General features: G+C 39.2%; 1 long non-coding RNA gene across 1 annotated transcript; it reads left to right on the forward strand.

The window, feature by feature from the left end:
* The first annotated feature begins 247 nt into the window (after positions 1-247).
* LOC121181043 lies at positions 248-10,432 on the forward strand. Its single transcript, XR_005893984.1, has 3 exons — positions 248-368; positions 3,131-3,274; positions 10,225-10,432. It is a non-coding gene; the product is annotated as an uncharacterized LOC121181043 (long non-coding RNA).
* Positions 10,433-11,513: the final 1,081 nt, after the last annotated feature.

The raw sequence follows: 11,513 nt of genomic DNA on the forward strand, positions 1-11,513 counted from the left end.
GATATGTATGGAAAGTTATAGTCAGGGTCTTCCTGCAGGATTGAGTGGGGAAAACAACATTTTTTTATGTGGACTGAGTGTAGAAGATAAGAGACAGTCCCAGAGGTTCAGGTTTCTTCTTTTCAAACAAACAAAAAAGGAAGATAAAAAATGGTGCACTACAAACAATCATAAAAACAACTCTACGGATGTGTGATTTTAAAAAAATGCATTTCGTAACAGAACTACATGTCCCATGATGCCTCGCTTTCAAGATGACCAAATGGAACACAGAGCAGACCAGCCGTTGTGACAGCTGAGCTTCAACTTTGCTGAGGGAGACTCCAGCGCCGACTACGACCTCGGACAGACACGAGTGAAATAAACATGTAAGTTTAACTCCTCCTTTCTTTACCTCTTACTGTCATTTCATGGATAGTTCTGTATTAGACCTGTCGCTTCTCCCGAAACTGTCCAAACTTGGTGAGGGGAGATTTCCACAGCGCTGCAGGGTGGGATTCCTCCGCGGGTGGAAGTGTTGATGAGACGATTTAAAGTTATCCTGCTTTTTTTTTTTTTTTTTTTTTTAAACATCTTCACCAACACCTTAAGTTTAATAACATCTGCGTCGATACATTGGTCAGACGTGAATGAAGCAGTTGCGTGTAATTAAAAAAATGTTTTGTTTAAATAAAGTTGTAGCTAGCAAGTTATCGTCGGGCTTGACCTCTCCGGTACGGTTTGGCTAATTTTGTTGTCTGTCATAATGAGAGCTGCTGCCTTGTTGTGAAATAAGGATTAATAATCATCTGTCAGGTCAATTTGAGTTCTAATGATAGTTTCGGTTATTTTACAGTAGTGTGTAAAACACAGTCACCTTTTCAGTAACCATTAAAACCTGTTAAGAGTCAAAACATCACCTTACATCCACAAACCCTCCTCTGTCATAACACTTGTGACTCCAGTACTTGTAGTTTAAAAAAAGTCATCTCCTTCTTGTTAATCCTTAACAATAGCTTGTGTGTACCTTTTATTCCTGCTGTAGAGTGAGACATCAGAGACTGACAGAAGGTGCACCCTCAGTCTGTACACACAGAATCTGGTGGGACATGAATGGGATCTTTGTGTGTAAACTGCACATCATTCACTGTGTGTGTTCAACACAGTTGGTTGAGACTGAAAGTACTGACAACACAGAGGCAGAATGGAAAACACTGCTAACCCAAATACAAACTAGAATGAAGTCTAGGTATGGAATATTGTATGAGGTAAGAAGCACATGATTACGCCTCTTGTACAACCAGTGGGAAATGAATCTCTCTCAGCCTGTCTTTCTTTCTCCTTTGGCTCTTTTTTTTATATTATATATAAGATTTGAGTCTCTTGGCCTCTTTTTTTAAACATGATTTCTCTCCCTCACAGTTTTTTCTCCATCTTTTTATAGCTTTATTTTTTCCTGATTATATATAACCAGTACAGAAATTGAAGTAATACAGAGTTGAATTCGTTTTAGTTTTTGACTTGTTTACTTGTTTACTTGTTGTTTCCAACACTCCTCTGATCATATGACTGGGTTTATTTGACTTTTTAGTATTTTGAGAGATAGACTCAGCAATAGCCTTTGGCAGCAACACTCTTACCAACATTATTATTGGTATTTTTGAGTAATTTTAACTGTCTGTTCTCCCTTGGTGCAGTTCACACAGACATTAAACCAGAGCAAAACAACATCTAGTTTCATTTTCACTTTTATATAATCTTCCAGAAATAGTCTGTCAGTTTCTTGCAGTTGTTCCTCGATCTTTCTCGCTTTTCTGTTCTTCTTCTCAGGGATCGAAAAACAAAAACGGTTAAAATGCAAAAGGACTCAGTAGCAGACTCGGTTTCTTGAAAAACTGCCCAAACATTCAAAGTTTACTTTAAGAAATAATTTTCTGTTCTTTTCAGTAAATGAGTCTGTGGAGTTTAGCAGTGGTTCCTTAAAGAACTAATTCGGCTCAGAGAGTACAGCAAAGTTGAGGAATTTCAAGCTGCTTACTTTTTGGACAACATCTTGTGTGATGTAATTAAATATTTTAGCTGTTTCTTGTGTAGCAGGCTATATCAGGTATGTTAGATAACAGGAGGTAGCAGACTTGATTCTATTTTAGAACCAGTAGAAGAGCCATAAAAAACTACAGTGTCCTTTTTTGGGTGAACATGCAATCCTTAAATAAAATTACAGAATAAACATACAAACCAGAACTAACTACAAATGTAATAGTTTCCAAAGGCATGAAAATAACCGAAAATAACTGTCCCACATTAGTATGATGGGCAGAAGAGTTGGATAGCATTAACAGTACCTCTGTTTGTGTTTCTCAGAGTTCATGCATTTCCAGTATTCCTGTTTGTTGTTTTGACTGAATCAGTACAGTGTGATTTTCTCCCCAGCATTAAGTTAAGCCAGATTTAACAAACAGTAGAGGCCTCTGTGAGCTGCATGTTAAATTTGTTCTGTACACACTACTGCTTCTGTCTATAAGTAAAATATCTGGGTTTTCATTATTCCCCCAAGATGTAATCTAAACTCGCCATCAAGATACTGTAAATGCCCTCCAAATGTAAGCGTCCATTAAAAATTCAATGTCAAGGTAGACACTCTGAGGAATCTGCAATGCTGTAGTTAAGCAAACGACACATCCATAAATACATTAAGAGGATAAAGCATCTACAAGATTGATTTGTAAAATAGTGTCCGTTTGTTCATTTTAACATAGCTAGTAATTAATTTCTGATTACTGTCTGTAAATCAGTGACCAGCAGTGCTGGAAAACAGACTTGGCATTGTTGCTGTGATAAAGGTTGAACTATACATGTAGGTCTAATTTGGCAGTAGAAACCATAGCCTGGAGCTTTGCAATGACTGATGCAAATGACTGCGTCCATGAGGAAGAGGAAAGTCCTGACCTGCTGCTGTATTACAATAACCTGGACTAGTGCTGACTCGCAGACCAATGTCTCGTTCTTCTTTTAAGTTGCCTCTGTCTGTCCATTGTGTCTCAGCAAGCCTTGTTTCCGTATGTCCCTCCTCCTCCTCCCCTCTCATTCCTCCTTCAGCCCCACCTCCACCCTGCCTCACTGTTGCTCTCTCCCTCCCTCTTTCTGACAGGACACACTCAGGACAGGACAGAAGCCGGCCGGTAAAAGAGCACTAATAGCAGAGGTTATTCAATCTGATGGAGATATACTAAACAAGATAATAGCCTTCCTACACAGATCATCACATGCTAAGATAACTACTGCAGTGGAAGGGGTAAGTCTTTCAGTTTTTTAAAATTAATTCAAAAGCTCACATGCTTGTCCAGTGTTATTAGCATTTTGCTAAGCATGCTGTCCCTTGCTGTCCCTTGTTCCAGCACAGAGGCTTTTACCTGTTTGCTTTTCTCCCCTCCTAATACTTGTCATGTCAACAAAGCTGAATTAAATCAAAGGGATATTTTGTCTGCCTAACTGTGCCATTTTGTGTGGGGAAAATAAAAGAATTTATGTGTGATTTTACCACCATGTAAGTTGAATCAGTCATGGTAACTTTTAAATTTTACTTAAGGCTTGCCTCTTTGTACTTTTGAACCCACCTCGCTGATTAGATGTCCCAAGGTGATTTCATATTCTGTTCTGACTTCTTTTATTCTTGTATCAGAGCTTTCAGATGTGACAGTGTGAGGGAGACTTCCTCTTTTATTTTCTCTGTTGCTGTTTTATGTTTAGCTGTTTCTGAACACAACACCACAGAATATGTAGAAGACAATTCATTTGAGAATTTCTGTAGTAATACTCAGAATATAAGATGCTGGTATTCATGGTAAATCATGCTGACTGACTGAGTCAGTACAGCTGGCGTCTGAAGAGTTTGTACTTTAAAACGTTGTTTACCTTTTCTGTGTCTTTAACTTAATCACTTATCAGTGGAGACTGTTCTCTCCTCTTGAAAGGGTTTTTAAAGGTTGATAATTGCCCTTGTGTGCATGCAGAAATCTGTTAGGTCCTGCGTGTGTGTGTCTCTGAGACACTTAGTGCTATACAGTAACCTGCTACACAGTGAATGTGACACAGCCGAGCCTCAGTTTAATCTGGTGTGCACTTTATGTAGTTAATGTTAAATGTGGTTTCAGGTCAGTTACACATTCAGAGGTTGCTCTTGAAAACTCAAGAGAAGTGCTCAAACTCAGGGAATCTGGTTGGTACTTAAAGACAGCAATATGTATTTTAATATGTTAAAATTCATCAGGTTGGATTCAAAATGGGCCTTAGGTTGCCTTTGGTCCACTGGCTCCTTCTGAATCTGTTTTACTGTATTAGCAAAATAGTAGCACCCCTGGCCGTCTTACTGCAGACACACAGCGAGAGCTTTTGATATTACTGATGGGAATTGCGGTCTGGAATAATTATGTTAATCTTGCCTCTTATTCTCTCAGTAGCATTTCTGTTTTAAAGGTCATGGCAGTCAGTAACTCAGTTAACTCTGTGCTGTACACTTGCCTAATCTTTAAATCTGAGTCCGACAAGTTTTTATTCCTGCATAAATCTCAAAGATCTATAAGGTGATTACATTGGAATATGGGTCGAATGTTTTGGACCAGAGTTTTGTGTGTCCCTTATAAGCTCCTGGAGCAGATCTGAGGGACTGCATTTCGAGTGAACAGAGCAGATTGCCCTTTAGAGAGTGAGTGATTGGTATTTGGCTTTTTGAGACCACTTTCTTTTCACGTGGAGTTGCTATCCAGATATAGCTCTCCCAGTTGTCAGGGTGACATTCTTGCTCACGTTAAGGTCCTACACCGGCAGGTTGTTTCTTATTTTCTTTTCCTCCTGTTCATCTGTTTTGTTTCTAATGCCGTCTAGCTGTCAGACTGTCTCTCTGTCCATTTGTTCTCTCATTCATCTGAACGCTGTACTCTTTCATAGTACTGTAATTAGTCACTTAATCACATACAGATTTAATAATTATTTAATAGTTTGTCGTTGACATTCACTAACTCCAGTGTGACGCTTTGTCGCTTTCTCTTTTATTCTAAACAATATATTTGGATTTTGCTTTATTCCTGAAAAGTTGTGATGTGCATTTTTTCAGTGTTTCCTATGATGTTGTAGACTAAATGAGTAACTGATAAATTTAAAAACCTGATTGACAGATTAATCAATATTAAAAATAATCATTAGTTGTTGCCCTGTTCTCTTCTGCCACTTTCTAGGTTTTCATGTGAGCCACTGTGTCTTTATCAGTCCATTTCCCGTACCTCTCCAGCGCTCTTTAAACTTCAATATTTGTTTTGTATCTGGCATCACATCCTGCCTTTTGTTGTGATGTGGGCTTTGTACATATGTTGTGAAAAGCTGTGCCTGATATAAAAAAAAAAAGATGCTATTAACAGTATGAGAGATATCAGCCTAAATATCATTTTAAGAAAGTGATCTATGACCAACTTGGCGAGATGACACCAGGCTTTATAGTCTGCTCGTGTGTGACTTTGAATTCTTTGTTCACAACTGTTACCACAGTCTCCTTTATGATTGATATCACAAAATGACTAATATACTTGTCCTTTCATGGGAACGTGGCACAGTTAGTATGGATTGTTAATTGTTAACCAAACGATTCTCCTAATTTAACCATAAAGGAAGTTGGTGGCTCAGAACGACTGTATTTTCCAGTAATGAAAACATTATGTCATTTATGGGATTATAACTGTCAGTCTAACACACCGGTGTGTGTGACACTGAGGCTATAGTTACATTTTGAATTGAAGTAATTCCATTAACTTAAAGGTTTCAGCCCAGTATGAAAATAAGTTGAAGATGACATACAGTGCTGTTAATTCTTTTTTTTTTTCACTAATATTTTTTGTCTTTTCCCTGTCTTGTTTGGTTGGAGTGGTGTGAAGGATCAACGTGTAGGCAATACAGATAGACACGTGTTATTTGTCCAACATCATATTACAGTTAAATTGGTCCATAAATGTCTTGTGATGCTCTGTGTGTGGGTGTGTATGTCTGTGTGTGTGTGTGCGTACTCATCTTTCTATGGTTGTGTGGACAAATTTAGGTTTTAAACCATCGTTGTCAGGACATTTTGGTCAGTCCTCACAATTTTAGGGCTGTTTTAGCAGTTGTGATGGGTTAGGGTAAGGGGCTAGGAAATGCATTACGTCACTGAGTGTCCTCACAACCTATGTAAGATAAGGATGTGTGCCTGAGAGTGTGAGCAGATTGCAGGTATTGTGAATTGTTTGTGGACTTGATGATGTTCTCAGGTCGTGAACTGATGCACGTCTGCTTATCTCTGTAGTGTAACACACTGCAGATGCCCTGCTGGGTCATTGTATCCTCTTAGCTGATTAGGTTCAAATATTTATTCCAACCTGATGTTTGGATCTTGGCATTTTCCACAGAAAAGTCAGGTGATGTTGATAAATTCAGGGGAAATAAAGCTTTCAAAGAACGTTTCTGTTTAAAGTTTTGATGATTTTCTGTTGTGCTAGCTTTGTAATATCACACCACGTTGCTATGCGGTTACCAATATCATCATGTGATGAGGTATTTTTCTGAAGTAGTTTATGCTTATCAGTGCTGTGAAGCAGAATAACTCAGATTTCTGCATTTCTGTAATGCAGAGCCTCTTGGCTCAGCCTCAGAAACTCTAATGACATTTAATCATTCAGTTGCTGCAATCATCCAGACCTTGTGTGCTTTATTCTCTAGTGCCCTGGAGGCCTGTGTAGTGTAATACATGCTGGAGTTAAGAGAAAGTAGGCCTAATTTTCTAAGTAGATTCAAGGTAGGCTTCATATCCTATGGAATATTGTTAACTTTACTGTTACATTAATAATCCTGGAAAACAGAGCACTTACTGCCTGCTCCTGTACTCTGGGCTGAATCAACAGAAAGTGTGTTTTTATTTTCCTCCTCATTCCCTATAACCCACCTCTGTTATTTTTCAATACACAGAGGATCCTTTTAGTTAGATCCATTGGTTAAATGTAATTTGATGAATGAGGACGTGCTGACTGCTAGATACATATTTGATTAATGAAAAGTTTAAAGATTTCAGTTTGATTGCAAAATAAATGATCTTGTTCAAGTACTGACTCATTTGCAACTTATCAGTTCCTTATTACATTTTGCAATCAAACTGAAATCTGAAACTTTTCATTAATCAAATATGTATCTAGCAGTCAGCAAGTCCTCATTCTTCAAATTTATGTTAGTTATGTGGACACTTCTTAGCCTGTGTTGACTGAGTGCAGTCTAACTTATGGAGTATAGTAAGGTGTTAAAAAGAGTTTGAAATGAAATGTGCAGACAAACATCAGGATATGTTGGAGATAAATATTAAAGCTACAGTTAAATGTGACTAACAATTTCATAAGTTAGACATTAGGGAATTTCACATCACTTTACAAAAAGTCTGTGAATTGTGACATAGTATGTTCCATTCAAATTTTTGAGTAAATTTTATTTAACATGAAACAGGCAACATACTGATGTACTGTGATTTGTACAGCGTTAGAGAGGCTCTCTACTCACATTTCCTGTCTGTCTCTCAATTATGTTCTGTCAATCTGTCAATTTTTTATTGATAATCTTTAATAAAAAATAAATGCAAAGGGAAAATGGTTGACGCTGATTAAAATTGACTGCCTTAAAACTCATTGGTTTCAGTTTTTTGGACCAAAGTACTTCTGCAAATGTACATTTCATGCGAGTTAAAAAAAAAAAAAAACATTTGCTAAATGGATCTCCAAGTAACTGAACCTTGGTTCCACTACATTTAATTTTAAGTTTGTAAGACATACTGTTTTAGTTCTTGTTTTTCTGATATGTGTGTGACCAACACTGCTATGTTGTCCCAGCCACAGAAGTTAACTGGGACTTTGCATGAGTGAACTACTTGCTGTTTTTACTGTTTTCTGAGCAGCTATAAGTTCAATGTTGTAGATCCCGTCACTTAGTTACAGAAAAGATAAAGAAAAGAGCCTTTAGTCTTATAGAATGTGGCTCATTCAATCTGCTACTGACAGACTTAATAGAAAATGTTAACAATTATTATTATTTTTCTCTCTCTCTTAAGTCCCCATGTCTCAAATGCACCCCTCCTTCTATCCCGTTAGTGCAGGCGTCCTCTCTTCCTCCCTCCCCCTCCTTCAGCTATCTCTCTTTCAGTCCTGTGTGCCTCCGCTCACGTACACACCCTCCTGGAAGGGCATTGTTTGCACAGAGTACCAACGCAGAGCTTTTCAAACAGCCTTAACCTCTGCTGAGTTCAGCTCAGGTCCAGTCCAGGCTCCAAGGTCAGAGGCAGGATTTTCTGCTTCGCAGTTTCTTTTCAGACGTGACCTCAGGCCAGTAGCATGAAGCACCAGTCTTTCTTACTCTGGCTCATGTGATTATTTTTATTACTGTTTTTGTTAGATTATTATCACATTGAGTCTGGTTACAGTACACACAAAAATCCCTGATGGCATTTAAAGTCTGTTTTGGCCATTTTTTCTGTTGTTTCTGAGGATGGTGTGCTAATCCTCTCTGCAGCTCGGCAGTGTGAATGATGCTGTAGATGATTACTCAGCTGACAGTGTGTTTTTTTCCCTCTGGCTTTCTGCCTAGAACAGTAAAAAGACATGAATACAAAAGAGGGGGAGATGGCTAATAACCATGTCCCCTAGTGTCACCCCTAAGTGGCTGACAGGGTCTCGCTTGGCTGCATAGTTAACTAACCAAGTGTGTGTTTCACTAACGGCTAAATTGGAGATGACAGAGCGTTAATGTGAAGAGCCTGGACATGCCTGTTTTCTTTCCTCTCAACGAGTACATAGCTGCTGCTTTGTATGCATGTAAAATTAAGATATTATACCCAGAGTGTCTGTGTTAAGTGAGTGTTATTCTGTTGTGGCTAAGAGTAAGTGAGAACCTTTATGCTTTGCACACACCACACACACTGTAGATTTACAACCAGGAATGGTTGGTCTCAAGCGGGTGAATATAAAAGCTTAAATGTATGTGTGTGGTGGGATTCCACTGACATCTATAAGAGAGAGAGAGAGGATTTATGGCGAAGTGTTGGCTACAAACCAAAACACTCAGCTGATTGAATGGACTGTGCAGTGGAGAAATGAGGAGGGGGGTGGGGGTGGGGTTTCATTCCTGGGTAATCAGGTGGGTGTGTTTTGATGTGTACACAGCAGCGGTCTTCAGCTGTGTGTGTCATGGGCATATGTACTTTTCATGGCCATCTAGTAGCTGTTGTTTTAATTGGGCCTAATCCTTTGCCCTCTGGCCAGCATGTTTTATTGACTGCAATAACTGGGTTGAGATATCAAGTGTCCTTTTGTTACCAGCTGTGGTAAAGCCTGAAGCCATTCTGTGACTTCACTTTATGAGAAAGGCATTATTCCAACAATAACACACAGCTATTTGAACTGTGTGAGAATAATCTATGTATAAATCAGTAGATACAGTATTTATTATTAATTATTAAAAAGTACAGTATAAAATCTTTGTTGTAAGCATACCTGTGTATTTTGACTTAAATGATTGTGATCTTCCATATGCATGTTTTGTTGTAATCCGTGTAGCATATTGTTGTATATTACCACATGTATGGTTGACTCGTTGGCTGTAGCTGTAGTGTTTATGGTTCTGTGTATAATTCATATAGCATGTGCTGTGTGTGTTTTTGGGAGTGTTACAGTTCTGCTCGGGAACCTGATCTGTGTGTATCTTTACGCTGTGGTAACTGTATCTTTGTGACCCCGAAACAAAGACAGGAGGCCAGGCCCTGCTTTGTTTTTAGTGAAAGGCTCTTTGATCAGACAAAAGGTTTGATGTTGGAAGAGTTCAGATCTTTTGAAAAATAAATGAATCTTATTCAGTTACATACTGTAATTAGATGTATTAGAAATGGCAGCCTAGGTAACAACTTCAGTGTTGTTCTGTGTGTTTATTTTCACTATGTTGTTTATGGTGTGTGACTTCTTTTGTTAACTGTGGGGAAGGTTTTTAGAAAATAATAACCTTAAAATTTACCATGAGAAGAGGCAATGCATTATGCATATGACTGAAAGTGGTGTGTAGTACATTATGTCAGTGGAGTTGCTGTTTTACACGATAATGATATGATACCTTCTTTGCTATTTTGTTAAATCATAGATATATTGTTTCCTCTCTATTTTCTTCTGTCTCTTCTTCTTTCTGTTTTCCTCTTTCTAGTCATATTCCACTCAGCAAGTCAGAGCCTGATGCCCTGGAAGCCTGTGTTTTCTCCCTGAACCACCAGGGGGCCTCAGTCCCACAGTGGGACACCCAGCTCTGAGCTTGCCTTCAACCTGAACCCTCCAGCCCCAGTCAAGCTGTCCCACCCTGCCTCCCCTCCATCCTCTCCTTCTCCTCCCACTCATCTTTCTCGTCCCTCCTGGCTGCTAGAGGCCCACCTGGACTCCCAGTCAGCCTTCTCCCTCCATGAGGGGCGGGGGGAGGCGTCGGGGGCCCTGGATGTGGACCCCCAGCCTCTTCAGCTTGCTTCACCTGGGAACCTCAGGGATCTGGGACAACGGCCCAGCCACGATGTATCAACTTTAACAGGTTGGTCATAAAGCATACATGTGGCTCATTTAAATACATACACTTGAGAAAGAGAATAATGTAGGTTCTTACATTTATCAGTAGAGGGCAGTGTGCTATTGTAGGTGATGTGTCAGCCTAGTAATGGTTGTTGACATGATTCTTCCTCTCTGTGTTTTTCTTTCCTCATCCATACACTTACGAATCTTCAAACACACGCTCAAACACAAACACTCCCCGTGCTTCAGACCTTTGCTCAGATCTGCCAGAGTTGGAGATAGTGAGCCTGTTATCAGAGGCTCGCCCCAACTACACTCTTCGAGCAGACAGTGTGTTTGGGTACGACAACGATGACTGGCTGCACACGCCTCTGCTGCCACCAGAAGTCGCTCTGGGACTCACACACGAGCAGATCGAAGAGACGCTCAAGTACTTCTGTGAGTATTGTTTTATTTCCACGAAACATACTGTTTAGTGTGTTAGTGATGGGTTTGCCAATATCAAAGCTCCTTGGGTTTAATTAAAATAAAACCACTCTGTGTTCTCACATAATGTGACATGTTTTGGGAATGGGTGACTCCTTTGTTCTACATTAAATTATTAGACCTTATGTTAGAGCAAATATACAGACATTTGCTAGCGGCCTGTGTTTTAATACATGCATTCATTTCTTTTTGCTGTATTGTTGCCTTTTTACTGGGCTCCCTGTTATAGATGTTTTACTGTTTAGCAAATACCCTCTTTACTTCATCCTCTATAAGTGGACAGACTGTAACTCTTTGTTGTGATACTTGTCTGTAGAATCTCGTGGGCGTAACAACAAAATCGACTCATCTTTACAGGGAAGTGAATCTGAGAATGTAGGGGTTTTCCTTTGTATTCATTTCAGCCTTTTAGCCAACAGTTACTTGCACAAGTGAAGTTGGAAGGTTTGTTGA

The sequence above is a fragment of the Toxotes jaculatrix genome, chromosome 4 (assembly GCF_017976425.1).
Source record: "Toxotes jaculatrix isolate fToxJac2 chromosome 4, fToxJac2.pri, whole genome shotgun sequence".
Classification (NCBI taxonomy): Eukaryota; Metazoa; Chordata; class Actinopteri; family Toxotidae; genus Toxotes; species Toxotes jaculatrix.